Source organism: Alligator sinensis, unplaced genomic scaffold (assembly GCF_000455745.1).
Source record: "Alligator sinensis unplaced genomic scaffold, ASM45574v1 scaffold134_1, whole genome shotgun sequence".
Classification (NCBI taxonomy): Eukaryota; Metazoa; Chordata; order Crocodylia; family Alligatoridae; genus Alligator; species Alligator sinensis.
Genome location: NW_005841920.1, coordinates 1,075,477 through 1,102,048, shown reverse-complemented (window position 1 = coordinate 1,102,048; position 26,572 = coordinate 1,075,477). Strand labels below are relative to the sequence as shown.

At 39.3% G+C, this 26,572-nt stretch overlaps 1 protein-coding gene across 2 annotated transcripts in view; it reads left to right on the top strand.

The window, feature by feature from the left end:
• The window catches only part of FRYL (FRY like transcription coactivator), a 307,800-nt gene that overhangs the window by 25,921 nt on the left and 255,307 nt on the right, over positions 1-26,572 (top strand). The window contains exon 2 of one of the 2 annotated variants that reach the window (XM_025198393.1): positions 15,055-15,157. The exons of the other annotated variant lie outside the window; for it this stretch is intronic. The gene's annotated coding sequence lies outside the window, so the exon portion shown is untranslated. The remainder of the gene's footprint in view (positions 1-15,054; positions 15,158-26,572) is intronic. 2 annotated transcript variants of the gene reach the window in all.

The window sequence follows — 26,572 nt, the reverse complement described above, 5'->3', positions numbered from 1 at the left end:
CCTTTGGTTTTTCAGGAACTTTGTCAGCTCTTAAAAAAAAAAAGATTTTTTTTTTTTTTTTTTTTACCTATAGGGCAAAAGTTTCATATATCTGATGTAATATACAATGCAAGTGTAAGCAAATGCGTTCTGACTTCTTACCTGTCTCAAATTATTGGAATTTCTTATCATGCATGTAAGACTGTATCAAGAGGATTCCTTGTTAGAAAGGGAAGAAAGGCCTTGTTAGATTGCAAGAACAAAAATGATTTAACTGCTGAGAAGGATGGATAAATCCTGTACAATGCAAGAAAGCTTATTCATTTATCTTGTCTGGATCACCATAGAATATGCTTTTAGATTTCTGTTGGTGCCTGAAACTAAGCATGTCCTCTAAACTTCTCCTTATATTTTTTTTTTATTAGAGGAGACTATGGAGGAAAGTTAGAGTTGGAGGTAATCGTGATTTCCTCCTCCCCTGCCCCCCCCACAGGTCATTAATGATTACAATAAGATTTTTGCTGTTTTCTCTTCCTCATGTGTAGCTTGATGAATAAACTAAGAAAGTAGGTCAAATTTGATGTGGATTATGATGATCTCACATACAACTTAAGAAACTTGAAGAAAGTTTGTTTTACAGTCTTACAGTAGGGATCATAACTCTTTTCCCTTCTGTCCATTGAACTACATTGTTTTGCACATCACCTCTGAATTTGGCTCACTGAAACTGAGAAAAGTATTATTATTGGGCAAAGATCTGCTTACCTTTGACTTTTACAAGTATTGATGAATTTGCTACTATTTAATTGCTATTTTAATGATCTTTACTGCTTGTGTTTCTGTTTAAAAATCATGTTTTCTGCCTCTGTACCAGGGGATTGTTTCATTTGGGCATGCTATAATATGAACTTAAAATTATTTGGAAAAAATGTAACATGGGAATAAGGGATATGGCTGGAAAATTTTTATTGAGATGCATAGAGTTTTGGGGACATTTAGGAGTAGTGGTCATTCAGTGACAGGTTGACTAGAATGTCATCCAAATAAGATTACTGGAAGTTACAAAATAGATGGAGCCTTTTGAAATTTTTGACCACTTGTAATGGATATAGGAGGCAAAGCATTTTCATCATATGAAATCTCAAGATAACTGTTGTTAATCAGACAATTTACTGTATTTAATTTAATATGAGACAAGGTATTTCCCCCCATTTAACTTGGGGGAAACAAGCCCCTCATTTTGAATTCGAGTACAATATGGGGGTGGGGGACTAGGCTCAGAGTTGGAGTCAAAGTTGCAAACGTGGCAAGGGGGTTCTGAGCTACCACAACCCTTGCTACTTGTAGGCTGTGTGGTGCATAGAGTCACCATGTCTTGTGGGCCAGAGTCCTAACTGAGGGTTAGCAGCAGTAGCGGGGGGGGGAAAGCAGCAGGAGATGCAGACACCGAGAGAGAGTAGGGGGCAGGTAGAAGGAGGGAAGGTGTGACAGTGGAGAGCACAGGCATCAGGCGTGGGGGCGGGGGGAGGACAGGCAGCAGGGGACAAGAGGCACAGTTTGGGCCACTTGATTTTCCCATTGTTTGCCCCCTTGTTCCCGCTTGCTCTGCTGCAGCTGTGAGGGGATACATTTAAGGTGACTGTCCAGTAATTAAATTTTAAACTTTCCATGTATAGATTCTAATTATTGGAGGGTCATCTTAAACTCAGTTGTTATTGAGTTTTGGTAAAGTATAGTAAATATAAAATTTCTAAATTGTTATCCTGTATTTAACAGGATGCTTTTTATTGCATAAATAAGTAGACCATGTTTGGTTCAGCTTCTTTGTTTTGCCTTTTATTTTCCTTTCATTCTCATATGTATCTGTTGCTACTGTTTTATAATATGTTTAATGTCTTAAATGAAAAAAAATATATGCAGAGAGTAAGATGTCACTGTTATCATCAGCAATTCTTCATGGTAAGGGATGATTGTCTTCCATGATCATCCTATCTGTCAGCCCAAAGATGTCTGACAAGGCCTATCTGGAATTGACAGACTCTGTTGCAACTCAGGCATGTGTTTCTGCGTGGGGTGGGTGGCTCTGGGTTCTTAGTTAGGTCTGCAACCCACACCTGTTTCTGCCACACAGTCTTTTCCATCTCCTGTTGTCTTCGTAAGGTTTCAGAGTACTGAGAACCTTGCAGCAGAGTCTTCCTCCATTTGGGGCAGTCCTGGGTAGTAGTCTCCCATGAGTTGATGTTGAATTTTTTTCGAGTTGGCCTTCAGGGTGTCCTTGAAGTGCTTTCTCTGCCCTATTAAGCGCGCACCTTGACTGAGCTGGGAGAATAAAATTTCCTTTGGGAGTCTGGAGTCGGACATCCCAATGACGTGGCCAGCCCAGCAAAGTTGATGTTGGATGAGCATCAGCTTGATGCCTGTGGTGTTTGCTTGTGAGAGGAGATTAACAATGGTGCATCTGTGTTCCCACTGGAGTTGAAGGATCTTCTGCAGGCAGCATTGATGGTACTTCTCTAGTGACATGTCTCCTGTACGTTGTCCACTTCTCAGCTCTGCACAGTAAGGTGGGGATCATGATAAACTGTGAGCATGGTTTTGCATCTAATGTTGTAATCTTCGAACGCCCATTTCCTCCATCCAAAGACTGCACTTGAATGTTTGAGGTGGTGTTGGATTTCTTTGCTGATGTCAGTCTTCTGCAAGAGATGGCTTCTGCAGTATGTGAAATACTCAACATTCTTCAGAGTCTCACTCAATCTGAATTACTGGACCCAGGGTTGGATTATTAAGAGCTTGTTGATCATTAAGACCTTAGTCTTCTGAATGTTAAGTGTCAGTCCTGTTTTCTTGTATGCTTCAGTAAGGACATTGACGATTTGCTTGAAGGTCTGCTTCTGAGCGAACACACGCTATAACATCATCAGTGTACCAGAATTTGAGGTTGGGGTGGTCTTGGTTTTGGCTCGGAGTTGGCTGAGATTAAACAGTTTACTATCTATCCATTGAGTAGTTTAGATCCACTCTGACTAAAAGCTTGTTGGTAGTTAAATGTAGCAGCGCAGTAAAGAATAGTGCGAAGAGTGTTGGAGTGATGATGCAGTCTTGCTCAACTCCTGTCTTAACCTCAAAGGGTTCTGTGATAGATCTGTTATTGAGAACCACTGCCTGCATGCTGTTATAGAGCAGGAAAAGTATGGAAATGAATTTCAGTGGGCATCTGTACTTCAGAAGGACCCTTCACAACACTTCTCAGTTGACAGAGTGGAAGGCTTTTTGTGAGGACAAAGAAGACAATGTAGAGAGATCTGTTGTTCCCAGCACTTTACCTGCAGCTAGTGAGCAGTGAAGATCATGTCAGTTGTGCCTCTTGATGCCCTGAACCCACATTGAGATTCTAGGAGGAGCTCTTTGGCAAGTGGAGGGAGACTGTTCAGGAGAGTTCTTGCAGTGATCTTTCCTGTGGTGATCTCTTTGTAATTTCCTTTCTCTTTGAAGATTGTCATGATCATGGCATCCCTGAGGTCATCTGGGATTTCTTCCAGATGCTTAAGATGAGAGCATGGAACTATGATGTGAGCTCCTCTTCACCCTGTCCCTGCTTGAAGATTTCAGTGGAGATTTCATCAGCTGCAGGTGCCTTTCTATGCTTCATCTGCTTGATGGCTTTCCTCACCTCATTAAAGCTTGGAGGGATTCCGAGATCTTTTGGGATTCTCTGGGTGTTGTGGGATGGAGTTGAGAGCACTCTCATCAACAATAGTCTCAATTAAGAAGGTCTTCAAAATGCTTCTTTCAATATGGGCATTGATGTCTCCCTTTTATCTGATCACATGTCCATCCTTAAGTAGCATGGGGGTTGCTCCCCCATGTGCTTGGACTGTAGATGCCTTTGGTGGCACTGAAAAAATGCATGTGTATGGTGGACATCAGCCAGATGTTGAATCTCCTTTGCCTTGTTGTCCCACCATCACTGTTCTTCATATCACAGGTCCTCCTTTGGCCCTCTGCCTTGGCTCATTGATTCATATATTGCAAGGCTGGAAGGGACCTCAGAAGGTGCAGGGTGACTGGACCCGATGATCAAGCAGGAAAGGCAATTGGGGTTAGGTGACCCCAGCAAGGTGACCATCCTCTTGAAGATTTCCAGGGTAGGTGATTGCACCACCTCTGGAGGAAGCTTATTCCACAGTCTGGACACCCTAGCTGTGAAGAAATTTTTTCTTAATGTTGAGCCTGAAACGGTCTTCCAGGAGTTTGTGACCATTACTCCTTGTTTTCCCCAAGGATGCCCTGGTGAACAGTTGTTCACTGAGGCCTTGATGTACACCCCTGATTTAGCATTAAGCTGCTACCAAGTCCTCTCTCAGCCTTCCCTTTTTCAGGCTAAAGAGTCCCAGCCTTTCCCCATATGCCTTGCTGTTCAAGTCTCTGATCATACAGGTGGCCCTTCTCTGGACCCTCTCAAGCTTTTCCACATCCTTGTTGAAGTGCGGCGCCCAGAACTGGACGCAGTACTCCAGTTGCGGTTTCACCAATGCTCAGTAGAGCAGAAGAATCACTTCCTTGGTTTTGCTGGAGATGCATTGATTATTGCACGCTGGAGTATTATTTGCCCTGCTGGATACAGCATCACACGGCCAGCTCATGTTCATACTGTGGTGTATTATTACCACCAGCTCTTTCATTTGTAGTGCTGGTCAGGTCAGCATCGCCAGACCTGTAGGTGTGTAGGGGGTTGTTCATCCCCAGGTGGAGCACTTTACATTTCTCGATGTTGAGCTTCATCAGGGTCTGATTTACCCAACTTGCCAACTTGTCTAGATCCGTCTGTATCTGCAGCCTGTTTTCAAGCATGACCATGCTTCCCCGTAATTTGGTGTTATCCGTGAACTTGGCCAGTGATCTCTTCACCCCCACATTCAAATAATTGATGAAGATGTTAAAAAGTACTGGACTGAGCACCAACCCCTGAGGGACACCACTGGCCACTTCTTGCCAAGATGAGGACTCAGTTTCTTTTGCTTGGAGTTGATGTTGTTCTACCAAGCACAAAAGGCCTTGTATTTGTGGTGGATCAACTCTTGGATCTCCCGGTCATTCTTATCAAACCAGTCTTGGTGTTTTGTGGTAGAGAATCAGAGTGTCTTTTTGCAGGCTCTGATGATGGACTTGAAGGCACCCCAAGCGCTGCCGACATTCTCCCATTGTTGTGGAGTGGAATTTGCCATGCGATGAGTTTCAGCAGTGACATGTATGTAAGTCTCAACTTCAGTGCAACACTTTGCCAAACAGGTTGTCTGCATTTTTTTTATTGGAGTGATTGCAGAGCTGCTTGAAGGTTCAGTTAATGTTGTTTTTTTCCAGAGATTTAAGAAACAAAACTTGGATTGTTCAAATATGTTTATATATGGCTTTAAATTTATTGCAATTTATGATAGTTATTTTTCATTAATTAGTATTGATCAAAAATGTATTTGAATTTTTCATACAAAAATACTGCTAAAAACACAAGTCAGAAGCTGATTAATTGGCTTATTCATTATGGTAGGAGTTTGATAACACTTTGACAGATTTCTTACTTTTGCAAAAAGTATTTTACATGGGCAGACAATGAATTCAGTGAAACAAGCAGATAAATGCTCTAGTTTTGAATAATTTAGATATTTAATCATATAGTAGAACTTTTAAGCTATAAGGAAGTTTCTGCAAATATATCATGTTTGGGAAAAGTTTATAAATTATGTTGGTTGCTTTTAGTCATCTGATTATAAATGGTCCAAACTTGCAACTGGATAAATAAAAATACAGTAGTAAATTTATATAATTGGTATGTTTTCATTGTGATAAGACATTTACGAATTAGGATTTCTTTGACTTCCTGTCTATTTGGCTTTTCATTCAGACAAAATCTGTCATAAAATATATCAGCAACATAATTTCTATAGCCTCCTGTTTCTAAAGGTTGTCTTTTTACCTGTTTTCCCCAAGTATAGATGAGAAAAGGAGGATGAAAGATTTTGCAGGTTCAAATTTTATTTGCCTCTTACAGATTATATATAGAAGTTTATATTTGTTAAATATGTTTGATTGTTGACATTAAGGCACTGCCTTCTGTCTCAGCTGCAATCAGTTATTTTCTTTCATGCTAGTAACAATAAACTTATGGATAGGGAAAAATTACTATCCTTTTCAAGAACTCAGGTATGGTCAGTCTGAAGGCCATTGTTTCAGCATGTTTCCTTAGAACACTTCTCATTAGTTGGGTTTAACTTCCTTGGGCTCTATCCTTCTTATTGACTTTTTTTGCTACAAAATGAGCTAGAAGCCATGAATGACACATTTATCACAACTCATTTCTACTACAGATGTTGCTTGCTTTTTTTTCTTTTCTTTAATGGTGTCTTAGGTTCTTTTGCTTGGTAGTGCTACTACATATCTAGGGCTTGATCTATGCTACAAAGTTTTTTGCTATTATAGTTATGTCAGTAAGGAATGTAGGAAAAAGTCATACTCGTTAGCTGGGATAACTATGGTAGAAAAATCCCTGCTGTGGAAGTTTCCATGCTGACTGAAGAGAGCTGTTGTTGGGTTAGATTTACCATCAACCTGAATACCACAAGCAAAGTTAATGGAATACCTTGGTACATGCTGTATATCATTTAGGGCGCTCTGCCAACTGACAGAGGATCTGTACTGTAAGATACGTCCTACATCTTCATACTACCTTGACTCATAAGGCAGGTCCAAACCATGGTCATTATCAGGAGGTTGACATAGATGAGTTAGCCTCCTGTCCACTGAGGGATTTGGTGATATTCCAACTTTGGAAGCTACAGAGGAGAAAATGGAAAGCAGTTAATTCAAACTAGATATATAAGAACTCTGGCCATTTTTTGCTTGCTAGTGGTTCTGACTCATGAGCTGTATAAAAATGAAATTAAAAAGAGGATTTGTGGGACTTCCTACTAGAAGAAAATTTACAATGTTCTCCACTTGGCTTCCTTCTATTTATGGTAGAAAAAGCCAGTAGCCAGGAGAGCACAATATTCATGGCATAGTTTCTAAGGCCCTGCAAAAACTCCTTTATTGAAGATGCATGCTGAGTAGGACTGTGTGAAATTTCAGCACCCATTTCATTTCTGAGGTGTTTTGGCCTGTTTTTGGCACCTGAAATACCAAATCTGAAACTAAACGGAAGGCTCTGAAATATCTCCTAAATGAAACGAAACCACCTGAAACATTTCAGTAATGTTTTGGATGTTTTGGTGCCTGGCTTGCAGGGGAGACAATTGGAGAAGAGGGATGGAAGGACTATAGCCAGCCAGTGTCTGTGACCTGTCCCTGAGGTCCCTTCCAATCCCAGTGCTGTGGGGGAGGGACGGCAGCCTGCTGTCATCCTGTGTAAAGATCAAGGGGCCCTCACCCCCCGGAGGAGTTCGGCACAGCCCTGGAACCCTCCTGGAGGGTATGGGCCCCTGGATCTGCATGCAGGATGACAACATGGCACTCAGCTGGAGCCCAGCACTGCTTGGCCCCAGCAGCCCCAGCTCCCAGACAGCGCATGGAGCCCTGCCAAGCTGTGCTGCATCCGCATGATGCGACAGCTGCCGAATCTCCGAAACAGCGTTGAAACTCTGCAACAGATTCAGCTGAATCAAAATGGAGCAGTTATCCGAAACGCCAAAATGAATCAGTCCTCCAAAACGGCCAAATTTGAAATCAAAACGAGACCTAGCCATTTCACATAGCCCTAATGCTGAGCCTCTGTAGGTGGAAGTGTGTGTATTGATTGCTCACTTGATGTAGCTATGTTTAATTGGAGCCCTGATTATCTTCTTCCTGAAAACTGAATTTCTCTCATTCTAAATTTTGTAAATCTCCATACATACAAAATAGGGCATTCTCCCAAACTCATCCTCCCCCTTGCCATATGAAACTTTGATCTTTTATTAGACCAACTAGACAGTTGCAAATTTTTTTTTTGTTTATTTGCAAGCTTTTGGGCATATATGCCCTTCCACAGGCATAAGAGAATGCCAAAAATAGTAACATTTCTCCCCGGTCGCAATGAAAATTCATCTTTCACAGGAGAGCTCGAGGGTCGTATAAATTCTCCTGGTTGAAAAAATTTAATGTTATGCAAATTAGGCCTGGATAACAATTGGAGCAGTCTGTTTACCTTGAAGGTGTCTAATGACAAGCAGGATGTTGAATTATGCTTCTTGTTATGTTTCATATTTCACATGAGAATTGGTGATAGAAAGGTTTTTCCTGCGCAAGGAATTTCTGTTGTTTTGTGGAAGGAGCAAGCAGTTCAGCCCTAAAATAGTGCATCTCCTAAATATTTTAAGGTCCTGAGCCTTTGTACAGTGGCTACCCAGACTTGTATACTTTTGGGAACTGTGATGACCTTGTATGACTCTAGTGATTACACAATAGTAGTCTGGAAAAATTGGAGGATTCATATTTGAAGAAGCGTTAGTATCCATTGGCTAGCTTTTGGGGTGGTAGGTGCATGTGGTGCCGAGTTCAGCATTGTCCTACTCTCAAAATCTATGGAAGCTCAGCACTTTTCATCCGTGAAGGAGCTTTGCAGGGCCGTGGAGAATATGCCATGAATGTCATATTCTCACCAAACTACTTGTTTTAGCTTTGTTCCATTTATGGGAGAAACAGGGAGAATATATTATTTTGATTGGGAAATGGAACACACTTGTGTAACAGTGACTTGGTTTTTGTGTTTCATTTTCTTTTAATGTACATTTCTCTATTCAACACACTGAACAAGGGGAGAAAAACCTTGTTATTATGTAATTAACTTTAATTCGAAGTCAAGCTGAATGCCCTACCTCTTAAAAATGCAGTGTACATGATTTCCCTTCCATCCTCTTCTCTCTCTACCCTATCCCTAGTTCCATGTTTAAGGAAGTTCTTAGTAGCTTTTATCATAACATCATGCATTCTGAGTATTGTAGGAAAAATGTGCCATATCACATGTGAAATGAGTAAAATTTATTAATAATCCACATATCTGCCTCAAATATTTGAGCAACCAGATGTGTTATCTACCAGGCATTTCCTGCTTGTCCATTTTTTATTTATGAGAATATTCAAAGATCTCTTGCAGACAGTTTTTAGTCATATTTTTCTCTTTAGCTAATTTGTATACTTCATATAGGGATGTCACAGTTTAAATTTAAAAAAAAAAAAGCTTTTTGATAAGACAAAGTTTACTTGTTTATTTCTACAGGGAGAACACAAGAGCTGCCACTTAACTGGGTCAGATCCTGAGTCCATCTTGCCCAGTACCCTCTGTCACATGGTGGCAGAGAATGAATACTGGAGGGGAAAGTGAACAGTGTATGATCAGGATTTTTCCACTCTTCCTCTCCCACTAGTAGCTGCTAACTCTTAGGCCAGGTACAGACATTATAGTTTTACCACTAAGTGATTGTAAACTGGTGTATACTTGGAACAGAAGAGTGGTTCGGTACGCAAAACCAGTCCATACCTGTAACAGAAGTTGGGTACACACAGATTTGGTTTAAAACTGGCAGAACTTAGTCAGTGATTTGCCCCTACCCCCACCAAAGGATTCTGTTCACTACCAATCTAAACTACACTGCTTACAGAAAACCATGCAACTTAGATTGATTCTGCCTCAGGCTTTATGAATGTTTGTGCCTAGTCTTAAAGTCCGGGAAGTTCTGATTTAGAGGCTGTATCCTGAACTCCTACGCTCAAAATAAATTTCAGTTCAATTAGGTCAAAATAAATTTCAATCAATGTTTGTATTTATTAATGTTAGGAAAAATATATGCAGACAAGAATCTGATATCTTATTAGACCAACCCAAATAGTTGGAAAATAATTATTAGGCAAGCTTTCGGGTTCAAAAACCCTTCGTCAGGCTATGGAAGTTTCAGCAGTTGGTGTGTGTGCTCTTCCTGGATGGAATGAAAAGTAAAGAAGCCACCTGGAAGGAAATAAAAAGAAAAGAAGCCAGTGGCTGGGCTGGTATGCATACAAGACAGGTAGTCAGTGCAAATGTAGATTGAGTTGTCAATGGGTGAGAGACGGGGGGGAGAGAAGGGGGATGAAAGTGGAGAGATACCTGGAGAGAAGGGGGAGGAAAAATATATTGGAGCCACCATGTATGCATGCATTTTTTACAGTTTAACAGTGACTTTGAGTTAAACAGTGATTGCATTTTTCCTGCATTTTGTATTCCTTTGAATATAATGCACTTTTAAAAAGGAAAAACATTCTTCCAAAAATTTCCTGAATCTTAAATTGAAGGGGGAAAAAGTGTGCGAGAAAGAAGCTCTTGTATGCATCATTGGTGTTTTTTATGTGATGCTTTATTTTTTTGTTAAATTTGAGAATAAAAAAATTTAGGTGTCTTAAATTTCAGGTCATTTTGTATTTAAAGAAATATGGTAATACAGGTCTTGTAATTTTGTAGTTTGCTGTGTACAGTAATTGGACCATCATTCAGGTATTGCTCATCCATTCTAGATTAGGAATGTACAAGACTTGGGCTGCGGAGCCCATGTCACTGATATAGAGGTCCAGAAATTTGGGGCAGCTAATTGTTGCAGCTCCAAGAGCCATGGCAATTAATGCTGCTGAGGCATATCTTGTCACTAAATTTTGGATCCATAGAGAGTCCCACCCTCATAATCTGTGCTGCAGAACTGCAACATCTGGTCTACAGTGCTGTCTGCTGGGCTAGACATTTGTTGGCAGGAGGGACGGTGGCTGCCATGGCTCTAGAAGCAACAGTAATAAATGCTGATGTCGCCCAATTCCAGTTCTATGGAATGGTCTGGCTCTGTGTTTTGGATCCAGTCTGTGGACCAGTCTTGTACCACTCACTTGGTCCATGGGGCCAAATGAGTTGGACACCACTGTTCTGGTCTAATAAGAGTGATAATTTTGTATTGTTTGGAGAGTCCATGGTGTTTTGATTGTGAAGACTTTGCATATTTAAATCAGAGATCAGAGGTTGGCCCTGTTTTGAGGAAGGAAACAATTCTTCCCTGACTTGTTTTATCGTCAAATGAAGCTTTTTTTTGTTTTAGTTTGAACAGGCTCATATTATATTCAGTAAACCTCTTGATATAATATTGTTAAAGTATGTAATATTTAAATTGCAGACTTGACCCTGGAGCTCCTTACTGCAATCTTAATTTGTTGTGTCATGCAATTTGTCATGTGATTTATAAAATCTTAGAAAATTGGGGTTGGAAGGGACTTCAGGAGGTCATCTAATCCAACCCCCTGGTCAAAGCAAGACCCTCCTCAGCTAGCTCAACTAGATCATCACAGCCAAGGCTTTGTCTAGCCAGGTCTTAAAAACCTCCAAGAATGAAGAGTCCACAGCCTCTCTGGATAACCTGTTCCAGTGTTTTACTACCTTCCCAGTGAGACGCTTCTTTCTAATAGCTAACCTAAACTTCCCTTGTTGCAACTTGAGGCCTTCTGTCATCTACCACCACTGAGAATGGTCGGCATCCATCCCCTTTCGAGCCCCCCATTAGGTAGTTGAAGGCTGCAATTAAATTCTCTGTCTTCTTTTCTCTAGACTAAATAAATAAGCCCAGTTCCTTCATCCCCCAGCACCCTCACCATTTTTGTTTCCCTCTGCTGGACTCTTCAATTTGTCCACATCCTTACTATAGTGGGGGGCCCAAAACTGAACACAGTACTCTAGATGTGGCCTCACCAGTGTAGAACAGAGGGGAAGAATCACTTCCTTTTGACCTGCTGGCAATAATCCTACTAATGCAGCCCAGCATGTTGTTAGCCTTCTTGGCAACAAGGTCACACTGTTGGCTCATATTCAGCTTATTGTCTACTGTAATCCCCAGCTCCTTTTCTGCAGAGCTACTGCCCAGCCAGTCAACCTCCAGCCTATACTGGTGCGTGCGATCGTTCTGTCCTAAGTACAGGACTTTGCACTTGTCCTTGTTGAACCTCATGAGATTCCTTTTGGCCCAATCCTCCAATTTGTCCAGATGTCTCAGACAGCACTGTAGACCAGATGTCTAGGTCTCTTTAAATCCTAGCCCTACCCTTCAGTGTATTTACTACTCCCCTCAGCTTGGTGTCCTCTGCAAACTTGCTGAGGGTGCACTCTGTCATCTTTCTGGTCGTTGATGAAGATATTGAACAAAACCGGCCCCAGGACTCATCCGTGGGGCACACCACTTGATAGTGACTACCAACTAGACATTGAGCCATTGATAGCTACCCTCTGAGCCTGATGCTTCAGCCAGTTTTCTGTCCACCTTAAAGTCCATTCATCTAGCCTGTACTGGAGGCAACTACACCACTAAGCAGAGTAACACATCATTTGACTTAGGGAAGTTCCCCCTCTCAAGATTTGGGGGAGAAAAAACTAGTAAGAAAACTCTTCCTCCCATTGTTTCTTTCCTTTTCCCAGTATGACCAGGGAAACTCCTGTAGGGATCCTTTCATTTTCAGAGTGAGCATTCTATACTTGTGAATAGTAGTATAAGCAAGGGCCTAAAGGGTGAAGGTATGGCAGCATCTATCCAATTTTTTTATACTCAAGCATTGTTGGCTGTAGCCATGTTGGCCTAAAATCATAGGCAGGCAAGGTTCTTTGGGTAGATGTGTGATATCTTTTATTAGACCAACTAAATAGATGGAAAAAAGTTATTTGCAAGCTTTCAGGCACAAACACCCTTCCTCAGACAGAGGGGGACTTTTGGCTTATGGCTAAGCTATCCATCTACCAGACCATCTGCTGGCTTGGGGCTGCAGGTGGAGTTTCACTGGGTGGTGTCTACAGGTTCCCTTAGACCTATTTGAGGGGCATTGGGCACTAGTGTGTATTGGTTTATTGATTTGAAAAGTTGGCAGTTGTCCCCTCAGATGTTCACTGGTTCTTTGCAAAGGCTGTTCTCTGGGGATCTGTGGGCACACCTACATGAGACGCTTATTACAGAGTTGCCTAGTTAGCTCTGCAGTAAAATGTTACCATTCTGTATGTGTGGAGCTATCCAGCTGGAGTAACTAATTAACTCAGCCGTAGGTTGGTATTATCAGATAAAAGTACTATCCTGTGGCGGAGTTCACTCCTCATCCGCATCTATACCTGTGCTGAGGTGGCTGGCTGGGACATGAGGGTGCTTCAGTGTGGCTAGCCCTAGCTGTTGGCTAGCGCTGCACTGAAGCACCTTCGTGCTCCGGCCAGGCCCTCCATACCACGTTGAGCTGTATCGGAGCGGTCCTGGGCTGGCAGGCTAACCCTTGTGGCCCCCTGCCAGCTGGGGCTGTACCGCCCTGGTTCAGTGTGCTGCAGTCCTGGATGCACATGTAAAAGAATTTTAGGGAAAATTTTAGGGAAAATCTAGGAGGGTGTGCAGCACTAGAGATGCATTGGAATTGGCTTCTCTGCTGAATAGCATGACCTCTAGCCAAAAGGGGAAGCAATTCAATAACATGACGTTAAGTATTGAATAGAGGAGGGGGCAGTTCAGTGATATGGCCTAGTGAACTAATCTGGCGGCAGAGTAAAAACATACATACATTTTCTAACTTCTGCTCTAATGTGGCATCTCTCTAGCTGTGGTCAGGCTACTTAAACTGTACTAGTGTCCTCATCTGTAGAATCAGGGTACTGTTACTTATCAGTTTCTATAGGAAGATTGTGACAATTGAATATAAACGTAGTATAAGTCTTAAACTTGACTGCAGTGCATATACAGCAGTGTGACTGGGAACATGGCATCTCCAGCCTCTATCTTCTGTCCCTTCCACAATCTTAAACTAGGGCTGGAAGGGATCTCCTGGATTATCAAATCCAGTTCTCTGCTATTACAAGCAAACCACATTGCTAGGGACCTACCAAATTCACGATTATGCAATTTCCATGGAAGTTGCAAATTTGGTAGGTCCCCTGTGAAAAATCCCAGTCCATGTGAAAGAGTGCAAAAACGGCAGCGAGCAGTGGAGGGGGGGAGCTGCTGCAAACAGAAAAGCATGGGAAGCCCTGGCGTCCTGGAGTATGGGGAGGAGGGAGAGGTTAAGTGGGGTGGAGATTAGCCAAGGGGCCCTGGAAGTTTGCCCCTCGCTGGAGAGAGCCATCTAGCTATCTGGCAATCTCCAGGGTGGGGTGGGACTTCCAGGGCCCCTCAGCCAATGAAAGGTATGGCGGGGGGGGAAAGGAGGAGGTGCCATGATGTGCTGTGAAAATGGCTCCAGACACCATGCAGTGACTGAAAAACCGAGGCAGCCTCCATGATTTGGGTAGGGGCTAAACATCACACAATCCTGTTCATAAATTGATCAAGGTCTGTCTTGAAGGTTTTTGGTTTTTGCTGCTGCCATTCTTATTGGGTAGCCATTACAAAGCTGATAGTAATAATGATGGTCTGATTTCCAACCTAAATTCATCCACAGTCAGTTTATGCCCAAAATGTTAGAAACTGTATATACAGTCAAGTTGACAGGAACCTGCAGTTTATATTCTGTAGAAAATTGTTCTAGGTTCTTGTTTGTGCAGTAAAGCTTTCCACTTGATTATCTATCAGTGGATAAATTTTCTTAGGATATTATTATTCTTGATTGTTCTGCTCTCCTCCATATGTACAGAACCACTGGAGAGGACATTACAACTTGACTTATTAAAACACTTGAGCTCTGTTTCAGTACCTTTTTGAACAATCTAATTTTTAATAGTCAATGGGTATCAAGCATTCTGTTTTACCTTAACTTAAACTTTATTTGAAGGTCTAGTTTTTGCTTAATTTATACATTTGCCTACTCTACATTTGCAAGGTGCTTATTTATTGTTTGGAGGCTACACATATGAATTTACATTTTTTGAAAGGTTGTCACATGTTTAAATCTTTGTTTGGATGCTGGCAAATACGCTAGCATCCATTATGTTGACTAATACGCTAGCATCCAATACGCTAAATCCTAGGTTTTAACTTTAAAAGAAAGCAAAATTATAAATGTTCAGGCTAGTGTCTGACTATTCAGTGTAAATATTTAACAGTAGAAGCTCAACATTTTTTTTTTTTCCTTTTTCTTCCTTAGATGAAGCAGTTCATTTGACTCTGGTTTAGGACCAGAAGTTCTTCCTTATTAATCAGCCCCAGATTCACAAAATCAGGATAAATGAATTAACTTTGAAGATACGGTAAGTTCTAAAGGGCATTTTATGCACTTGGCATGTTAAGTAGGTCTATTAAAAAGGACATTTAATATGTTTGTCACACCACTGGGGAACTTTCAAATTAATTATAATAGCTTATTAATAATTTTAGTTTTGTCTGTTAATTCCTGATAGAATGCTGTCTGAAGCAGGAAACACAGCTAGACTCACAAATGCATTTAAACTTATTCTAAAAAGTTATCGGTGCACCGTGCTCTTCTAGGCACAAATTGTTTTAGGAAGGAAAAAAATTCCTCCTGCTTCAGCATAATGCCGATGTTCTTGAGTGTAACACATGTAATAGAATGTGAGCTGGTAACCTAAAAGCACCCAGAGATGGCTTGCATATCGTAATGTTTAGAGGGTCATATTTTCATTGGGTATCTGTAAAAATAGTAAACTAAACACATCTGAGCCTAGGGATATAAAAGATGATTATATTTTAAGAAATCCTTGGCCTATAATTGCCAATTCTCTATGCAGCACTTCATTTATTTAATTATTTCAGGTTAGGATGGAGACACCGGAAATTTACATGCTTTTTTTTTTTTTTTTTTTTTGCCTGAGCATTTTTCTCTGCATTTTCCTATTCATGCAACTACTTTCAGTTCTTTGCAGCATATCACTAATCCTTTCATGAGGGAGGTCACCTTTTTTGTGCGAGTGATAATATAGGCAACTATATCTAACTATCAAAAGTTAGATTTAATTTTATATAGAAAAATACAGACTATAATTGAGCTAATTCCAATAGCATATTTAATGGGGAAAAATTTGTTCTAAAGATCTACGTTTTCAGTTGCTTCACTGGAATATGAAAGTTGGAAAACTTTTTTTTAGAATTCATTAATATTGATATTATGACTGGATATAAATTGATATATTGATGTATTAACTTTTAGCATTAATTTAATATCTATGCACTGTGAAATTCTTTGTGGCTGAGATGGAAGATGGTACCTTAATTTTACAGTTGCACAATAACACCCGTGTAACCAGTTATTCAGTTTTAAAGACTAGAATTTTATATGTGCAGCAGGCTATGCCGTTTGTTTGATGCTTGAATTAAACTTGAAGGAAAATAAGAAAACATCTTGTCTCAAAGAGAGTACATTATAAAATGTAGTTACTGCAATATATTAAAAAGCTGAACATGGTTAGTATGAATGATTTTGAGGTGTCTTGAAAATATGACTTGGATAATGAGTTGCTTTGTTGATGAAAATAGCTGTTTAAAAGTTGGTTGCCTTTTCAGTAACAGAGGTTCAAAATAACTAGTAGTATACAAAATATACCTGAGTGATGTCTGATGTTTTCCGCAAGGTCATGGGAGGGGTAAGAACTTATTCCTTAGCATATTATGAGACCTCTTATTTTTGCTTTAGGTTATTTTACTTTGTAGATATAATCATATATTGCTTTGTTTGTTTTTTAAATCCAGCTTGTGAAAAGTGTTTTAAGAAATGCAAAGGGATTCTTCAGTCATAGATCTGAATGCCTTCTCTTCCAAATAAGTCTCCATTACTTTGATAGTGTTTTCTCTAACATAAATACATAGATAGCAACACTTCTCTCTCCCCCCCCCTCGTTTTTTAAAGCACCCTAAAAGCCTACCAAAACAAGGCATTCAGTTGCCCGTGCTTTACTCCCTAAGGAGGAGATCAGGGATCAAACAGCATGTGAACAGATGTGTAGTCACATTGCTTAAGGTACTGAGATGCTCAGGTATTCTGGTGATGAGAATGGTAAAAGAACCCTGCTAAAATATACTTTTTTAGCATAATAAAATGTTGCTGACACTGTTGCTTACTGTACAAAGAGTATAACTGGTTTAAGGCATGTAATGCTGGAGTTAGTAATGCTGTTTGTAAAGCTGGTGAGTGGACTTTTTAAAAGATAAGCGTTATCTTTGAATGCAGATGAATACTCCTCCCTGCGCCCTTAATTAAAATGAAGAGCTATGTAACTATAAAAAATAAACTTAATGTATAATTATAAATTCATCTCCTTTTAAAGTAATCACAGTGCTAAACATTACTTTATAGCAGTTAACAGACATTATATATTAAAGTTGGTGCCTTGTTGTTTGGTTTTTTATCAGTCTGTGCAGTAAACGCCTCTTTAAAAATCTGCCTTCCAGCAGCTGGCAGCTGACGTACTAGTGTTTGGCACCACCCAGGTTCAACATGATATCACTATATGTAAAGTAGTTTGAGTAGTCCACCTTAATGTCTCTTCAAGGAAGTTAGTACAAGTGCCTGGGTGCATTGTATGAAGCTAAATTGCTGAATTTAATTGCTGTTGGGACTATAGAAGGAGCAGGAAAATGGAATTTTTAAAAAAAGTTGTTCCTGCTGTCATTTCTGGAGATGTGGTTCTGGATATTGGAGATACAACTTGTGAAAGCTCCCCAAGGCTACTGAAGATGAGACGGGTCAGCCTGCTTTCATTAGGACAGACCATAGATGAGGATGAAGAGACAGATTTTTTGCCTTCTAATCGCAGCATGTTTCCACATCGTCACCTTGGTAAAGTAAAACTTCAGGAACTCTTATCAGTTTACAGATGTTCTGGTTAATCTGAATAGTTGTTAAGCATTAGAAAAGGGGTTTTGTTTTTCTGATGATATTTTTATTACAGATTTCGCTTCAGAGGTGCTTCTCTTCAACTTAATGTTCAAACTATTAATAATTTATGTTGTTATTTTAAAGCAGTCTTATAGCCAGGGTTTTTGTCTATACATTTTAATATGCAGTTCTTTAAGATGAATATCCATTTTCAAAACAAGTTTTCAGATCAAACAGCATGATTCTGATCCTACCCTGAGACAGCTATATGTGCAGAATTCAGTACCGTTTAGAGTTCTATTTATTTTAGTGTAGGATCAAATATTTCTACCACATTTGAAAACCTAAACAACATTAAAAGGCTTACAGCAGCAGTCTCCCAAGTCTGCCTTTTTTCTCATTGAGAGCTTTTATTTTTAAGTCTTTCCTCTCCCCATTTATTTTTTTGAAGATTTCAGATCTCCTAAAAATATAAATGCCAGTTAAGAAAGTACTGAGTGTTTTTGTGTATACAATGGCATGTTTATTTATACTAGTGAGTTATATTTTTACTTCCTTTTTAAAAGGCTAAACAGTCTTTTCATATCATACATTCAATATGTTAATGTTCAAATATTTTAAATATTCCCCCATTAAAAAAATAAAGATGCAGATTTCTATAACTGTTTCAAATAGTTCATAGTGGTGTGTGCTGCCTGCTAGTTTTGCATTTGGCTCTGGATAAAATTGACTATCATTAAGTTAGCTTTTCCTCTGTGCCTGAAGTGGCAGCTGCAGAATTTAATACTCTTTGCTGTCCATTCCCCAAGGGCTGAACTCAAGAGGTCCATGAGCGAGGCATAGCAGAACCCTTTGTTTTGAAGGCTCTCAGTTCTGGAATTCATTTCTAGGGCTTTTCAAAACAAGAATCATGCAATGTTTCTGTCATAATGCAAAATGTAGGATTGGGTTTTTAACATTGGGCTATTTGGTATTGTTGCATGGAAGTAGAGAACAATTTAGTTTTGTTAGCCAAGTTGTCTAGTTGCCCAACAAATTAGAAAGTACTACTTGTTGCAGCATCATTAGCGACTGACATTCACTGCAGAAGAAAATTGCTGTATAACTGCTGTTGCTAGTATGTGAAAGGCTCTAACCAGAAATTCAACAGGTAGCTTCTGAAGGGATGGGGTACAGTTAGCTGAGTTTGTGTCCCTTTTGACTCAATATCCATGCTTGAATCCTCGAGGAACTATTGTAATTTGTTGTTGCATACTACACTGTGGTGCATATTTATAAATATTTCAGTAGGCAGGTTTGGTTCATCTGTATTAAAGGATAATATATTTATCTTTAACCTTTATCACATAAAGCTGATTTTTTTTTCAAATATTTCTTGTAGTAACTTACAGTAGTGGTTCTCAACCTTTTTAGATTCAAAGCACCCATCAGAAAAATGCCAGTTCTTAGTTTTCAGTCATTTTTTCACTACAGAAAGATAATAGAAATTATTCTGTTGCAAAGAGTGCAGACCACAACATGTCACTGTGTTTTTGACACTGTGGATGCCTATTTGAAATCTCTGGGTTTATCTTTTGAATCGTGTTTGCACACCTAACAGACCTAACATTGTATGGCACCCTTGAAAAAGATCAAGGCACCCCAGGATACTGGAGCACCCTGGTTGAGAGCTACTAATATAGGTATAATTTGCCATGACCACATAATGTTATTTTAATAAATATGTAATGATACATATCAACTTACTAATATGGAAGTCTCTCTGCTACTTTCTGTCCACCTCTAGAACACCTGTTCTGAATTAGATGTTTCCAGGTACATGTGCTGATTGCCTGACTTAAATGCTTGTACAGTTAAAAATAGGTGTGGTGTATCCTTACCAGACGCACCTTGACCTATCTAATGATGCTTAAATGCTACTAACCTCATATCTGCAATACAGCACATGCAAATATTTTACAAACCTAGGAAGCAAAATCTATGCAAGGTGAAAAATAGCACTGTTTGTTTTAGGGTGGTGCCTGGAGACAGAATGTTTGATTTATGTAAAAAGAACAATACCTGTCTTAATGAGTTTACTTTTTGTTCTTTAATATTTATAGTCTGACCAGTGAGATTTCTTCTGAATGCTTCTGAAATGAGGCGATCGGTCTTCATGAGTCTAGGCTACCTCTCTATTTAGGTAAAAGTCTAGGCTACCTCTCTATTTGGGGACAGAGCCTCAGGCCCTCCTCCCCACCCCATCTGGGCCCACACCCCCTTCTCTCCTGCTGCTTGGGGCTGAGCCTGCTCCCCCCCAATCTCCGCTGCAGCAGTGGGGGGAAGGGAGGAACGGGCCTGGGCCTGAGGGTGCGGAGAAGCCGGGCTGCTGCAGGGAGGGCAGCAGGCCCAGGCCGACCTGGTGGCAATGGGGGGACAGAAAGAGTGAACTTGGGGCTGACATGGGGGAGGAGTCGGCCCAGGCCTGAGGAGGGGTGGGGGGAGGAGGCCTGCTCCTTCCCTCCTGCAGCCACTGCCGCAGCTGTGTTGGGCTGGGCCTGCTGTTCCCCCGCTGCGGCAGGGCGGGCTTTTCCCCCCCGCATTGGGCCCAGGGCATTGGGCCCGCATTCCCCTGCACGTTACCTGCAGGAAGAAGGGCGTGGGTGGTGCCAGCACAGTTGGCCTTGCCCCACCCTGCTCCATCCGCTGTGTCCCCACCATCATGGCAGCGTGCTGCCTTCTGTCAGAACGCTTGTGCTCTGATTTGCTGTTTGTCAGCCAGGCAGAGTGCGAATCAAGAATTACAGACAGACTTAGGCTGTTTATATTATTAAAGGTTTTAAATAAAGGTGAATAAATATGAACTCAAAGTAAATAGAAATGAAATAAGTTCTTTGAGGTTTTATTAATATGGAGGAACTGAACTTGAAAGGAAGAAAGAACAATTCTTTAATCTAAAGATCTTGGAAATTTAAAATGTGAGTAACATCAAAAGGAGGAGGAATAGAAGGGATCTGCAATACTTCAGCAGCCTTCCTTTTTTAAAATAAAATAAATGTTAATGGTAGCCTTAAAAATTGTAGTAGCTGACAAAGATCCTCTAGCTGTAAGACAATTTACATAAGTGTAAAGTTTATCAAAGTACCGTTTTTATCCCGTTTCATAATATAATTGTCAAATTGACAGTCTGTATCAATATCTACCTGTGAGCTGCTTGTTTAAAAATAGATGATGCTTATGTTAGAATAAAACAGCACTACTATTGCATTAAATTGAAAGGAAATCATGCAGGTAGAAGTTATCTTCAGCAGTGAAAATGAAGAGGCCTTCACATAACCTTGTACTTGATGGTTGAACAAATGAGGATGACAAGCATACAATACTCTAATCCGGCTGTTGAAGAGTAATTCTTTATTCTGACTCGTGAAATGTCTGCCAACTGGCTGTCATTAGAAGCAATTTCCTCAAGTCAGTATTACATGACTATTATCACAGAATAGTGTGATGTCATCATTTACGAAATGCAGATTTATAGTCTGTTCTGGGATCATGCTTTTACAATAGCAAATAGCAGCTGAATCCTCTTTAAATTATCTGCTTATTTCTATTTTTGTATCCTGGTAATGGAATGAAGTGCTCTTCTAGAACAGGGAAAAGAGCTGGTGCATTACCAGTGGGGAATATAATGGAAGGCAGGTGTCCGTCAAAGTAGGTAATGAAAACGATCAATAAAATAGACATGTAACCCTTAGGAAAATATGTATTAATATCAGCAGTTACAAGAACATTTGTAATAAAGCTGTTTTAAAAACTTGAACATTTTATCTAATAGTGAGGTTGCTTATCCTACACATGACTGGTAGGTATGTGGATAGAAATAGAAATTTTACAGGTACTGTTCCTGTTTTTGAAAAATTAAATATTGTTGCTTAATGTGTCTTATAAATGAATGTCGATTTAGATGTACTGCTAGGTTTGGAAAATGAACTGTTAAAGGGTATATAAACCAATAACAATGTTGATGATAACACTTAAAGATGGAGGAGATTCTTTATGTGACTAGCAAAATATTTTGTGAGCTTTAATGGAGCTTAAATGATGAATATTTTTTTCTTTTAGTTTTAGGGTACAGTAACCAATATTTCCTTTAAATGTGTATTAGTAATGTTTTGCTTCTTGATTTTAAGGCAGGGTTTAGAAGTGTGTGGATTTTCTAAACTTCATGGGTTTAATACATATTTAATAAATCTTTTAATACATCTTTAATAAAATAATAAAAAATAATAAAGATTTATTAAATTTTTTAAATAAATATTTCTTCACATATTCCAGAAATAGTCTTCAATACCTGTTTCATATAAAGCTAGTAAGATCATTCCAGTAAAAGAAAACCAAAAACATAACTTTATAAAATACTTGTATATGATCAGTCCAGAACTTTTTACAGCTGATGGAGAACACAATTTTACAAAATGATTGTATTATTTAATAGCTGACAGGATGCCTAGTATGGTATAAGATCCGGTATCAAGACATTCTTGGTCTCCAAGTGATTCCAACCCAGAAGGCAGACGCACAAAGCCAAGATCAACCGGAAATCCTAAAGAAGAAAATTTTACCTAAATTAATACATGATTTAAATAGAAAATGGTACTTTCCCTTCAGCTTTTTGTTTGTATTCTGTACTCTTTCTGTTACTGCACAATGTTGTTACAAAGGTCAGCTTTCCTAGTTCTTAGATGGCATAGACAATTGATAGCTACAGCTACAATTCACAAGGCATCCAGTTCCATAAGCAGAAATATGCTTCACATGCATTGCATGGCAGAGGAATTGATTTTATGGTACAGTTTTAACAATGGTGAACTGGTATAAATCAAATCTATAATAGCTGTACTAAGGATTTTGAATTTATCTGTGCTTAGGGGTGTACTCACTACTCACTTATGGTTAAGTTTCTTCTGTATATTAAAGTTGTCACCTTTTATCAACATAAATTGCATTTCTCTAGAAGCAGTTCTTTTAGTAGAACTGAGATGGATATGTTTTTTGGTAGTAAAGCATTGATTAAGAGATCTGTGGTTACTCGTAAGCTGCTAAGGAGGCTGTCCAGGTTCTGTATTTAAAGGTGCCAAATTCAGGTTCTTCACTAGTAATCTACAAGGTGGGTGGGAAGGACAAGCAGTACTCTCAAAAGTTGCATCTATTTTTCTTGAAGGAATTCTAGAGGATGGTTTCATTTAAAGGATATCATGTGAGGGTCTGGTTATGCTCCAACATGTTTACCTTCCTTTATAAGGAAATGAGTATTTATAGGAATAGCATAGTCTACATTTGTGCAGGGGCTTGGGATAAATGACCCCTGTGATCTCTTCTAAACGAATGATTCTCTATTTTGGAGAAAAAAATAGAATTCTTTGACAGTGTTAATTAACAGAAAATGTAGACAGTTCCTGTTGGTTATTAGTATCTTGCTTAATAGAATCAGCCACATATTAGAATTAAAATCTTACAGCTTAATCCATAATACAGCCTTTCTCCCCCACTATTAGAAATAATGAGTAGAATACAGTGAAATGCCAAGACTGCACAGAGTTTTTTGAGAGAATTCCATGGGGTTTTTACTTTGTTCAGTCTTTAATAAATAGCAGCAAAGTAATCTTGGCTTCTAGATCAAAAGTACTTTTTTCCAGTATGATTCTAATAACTTGTGGACACTGTATCTGTTCCAGAACCCTGTTAGTTACTGGCTTGCAGTTCAAGTAAAATAAATGATACTTAAAAGAAGAGAAGCATCTGTAGTAGAGGTGACAAACATCGAAGAGAATGAATTCTATTTTTTTTTATTATCTTCTGAAGGTTGGGATAAGCATATGTACCCCCTGGAGTTTTTATAGCTGTTACAAATGATGGTGGAGGTGTATATGAGTTGTGGAGATCCTAGTTTGGCCTGTAGAACTTCTCTGAGAGATGGAAAGAACCAAATTTAGCTGATGGAACCCAACAGAAATGTGTATGGCTGACAGTTTTTGTTTTTTAAAACACCCTAAATGCCAAACGATTTGTTCATAGAAATAGGACATGATTGTGGAATCCCAAAATACTGCTTCCTTAAAGTTTCTTTACAAAACCACACATTAAACTTCAGTTAATAGAAGTCTGACTATTGAGTGGTCTGAGTAAACAATACATATCATCAGTTCTAAGATGTGTACTGGGTTCCCGTTCACTTTTCAGGATTAGAATTAAATGCATGTATAAGATTCATTGTGTGTTATACTGTAAATATTTGGGAAATCTTATGAAGTGAGAACGTGCTCTTTTGTACTATACTTGGAAGATGCCTGAACTGACTTTTTGTTTTTTATTGATTTGGTATATTGAAGGTGAGAAGAATATTAGATTCACATGTTTAAAAGATAGATTTAGAAGTAATATTGAAAATTCTTTCCCATGTTTGCTTTTGACTTCTTTACCTTTGACATTTAACTAATTGCATTTGATAGATTTACTTCCTTTTTGGGTGAATGCCAAATAATTTTTCCCATACTTGTGACTCAGGATTTTGGTTGAAGACTAAACTGGGTGAACTAACCATGGGAATTCTGCATTTGCTTGTTGTTTATTTCATACCCTTATGCTTTGACACCAGCCATCTCTTTAAACCAGGGGCGGGCAGTTATTTCAGGTGGAGGGCTGCTTACTGAGTTTTGGCAAGCCGTTGAGGGCTGCATGACAGGCAGCCAAGGGCAGATAACTATTAATTTTCTAATTTTTTTAGGGGTCCCGCGGGCCAGGTAGAATGGACTGGCAGGCCGCATCCGGCCCATGGGCTGCATTTTCCCCACCCCTGCTTTAAACCTTCTTTAAGGCTGAAACAATGTAATTGCATCTTACTGCAATATAGTTTTGGAGTAATGTAAATTCTTCTGTGATTAAGCTACCTGTTTTGAAAGCTGTACTTTCAAGGGGGTGGGCCCTTTCTGAGCATAAGCCTCTCTCATCCGTACTATGACTCTTGTATATTTTGAAATAAATTCCAAATATGCAACTCCTGTTGCATCTTTGTGTGTGATCTAAGAAATAGTTAAAACACTTGCAGAGCATATCAATGAAATCTTAGTGTATTTTTAAAGAACCACTATTAATGTGCAAAATACAACCTGCTCAGTGATTTTTAAATGTAGGGTTCTGCAATGTAATTACAAGGCAAAACAAAAATCTTTTATTTTTTCTTGTTGGGAAATCTCTAAATTATTTTATATATCTATAAGACGAAAGGAGTCAAAAGTCCACCTGAACTGAGATTTGGTAATTGGGGTAGTATGGTTAAGACACACACCAGTTTCTGTAGCTCACAGGACAGAAAGGAATGCTGTGGCTAGCATCTCATCCAGATATGGTAGTGTTGGAATGATGTAGCTGTGATAGTCCAGGGAGTACGCAGGAGGCAAGTATTTTTGTGGGTAATTATCTTTTATTGGACCAACTGTATAGTTGGGATAAATTTTGAAAAGCTTTCAAAAACTGAAGAATAATGCATTGCATTATTCTGATTGTCTAAGTCTATCCTAACTATACAGTTGGTTCAATAAAATATCTCTCTCTCTCTCTCTCTCTCTCTCTCTCTCTCTCTCTCTCTCTCTCTCTCTCTCTCTCTCTCTCTCTCTCTCTCTCTCTCTCTCTCTCTCTCTCTCTCTCTCTCTCTCTCTCTCTCTCTCTCTCTCTCTCTCTCTCTCTCTCTCTCTCTCTCTCTCTCTCTCTCTCTCTCTCTCTCTCTCTCTCTCTCTCTCTCTCTCTCTCTCTCTTATCTTATCCAGATATGTTTGACTCCCAAACTGTTGTGATCAGGTATCTATTTACAGCTGGATTGGCTGAGGATAATTTTCAGTGCAAGTCCAGAGAGAGGCTCTAACTCATGCTTCTGGATCCATAGTGAGAAGCCTTAACTGCTCTGGTACCAAACTGGTAATTCAATAACAGCTCTGTACTTGCAATTAAGTATACAGAGCTCTGATTCTGGAGCTTTAGTGACATCAATGTTTCTAGTTAATATAGAGTTGAAATCTTTTGTTAAATAGAAAAAACACTGTTGTGCCCAATGGAAGAGGTTATATTTGATAAGGGAAATTAATGTATTAATCTCCTAAAGGGAAGTGAATAGGAATAAGAGTTTTTTAATCAGTTTTCAAATGCCTTCTTTTACTTGATATCCCATTCCAGTAGCCTTTTGCTCCATATCTAATGCTCTGAAAATCTTATAATTAGAAAGACTGTACAACATAATTCTTGGCATTCTTGATAGAATGGCACTGTATTAGTCTTCTGATAAATAGATTTCCATTTCTCTTATAGCTAAAATCAGGGTTTAAAGTACAAGCCATTATCTATATGATAAACAGTTATGTTATTTGTTCCTCTTATACCCTCTGCTTTGGGCAGACTTTCCTTATCAATATTCCTTCTGTATGTTCTGCTTATCCTTGGTTTTTCTTCAGCCATCCTTCAAGTCAGGACAAGGCAGAAGGTCATATGGGTCAAACATACAAAATTATAGTGCCTTTTCCAATGAGGCATGCGTTTGTCTTCAGTGCTAAACTTTTAATTCTTCTCACATTTAAAGATGTTTTTCTCTAAGGAAATATTAGACTGAACTAACACAGCACCAGTGGAGGTTTTATGTTCGTTTGTTTTGTTTGTTCATTTGTTTATTTTTAAAGAAAATATTTTCCTTCCTTATTTCTTTTTTTACAGAGAATGTTTTTCTTGCTCTTAATCTGCATTGGGTAGAAGCACCCAGCAATTATAACTTTGGTCACGAATGGTTGTTTACTTGTAGGAGAAATTCGTTGGT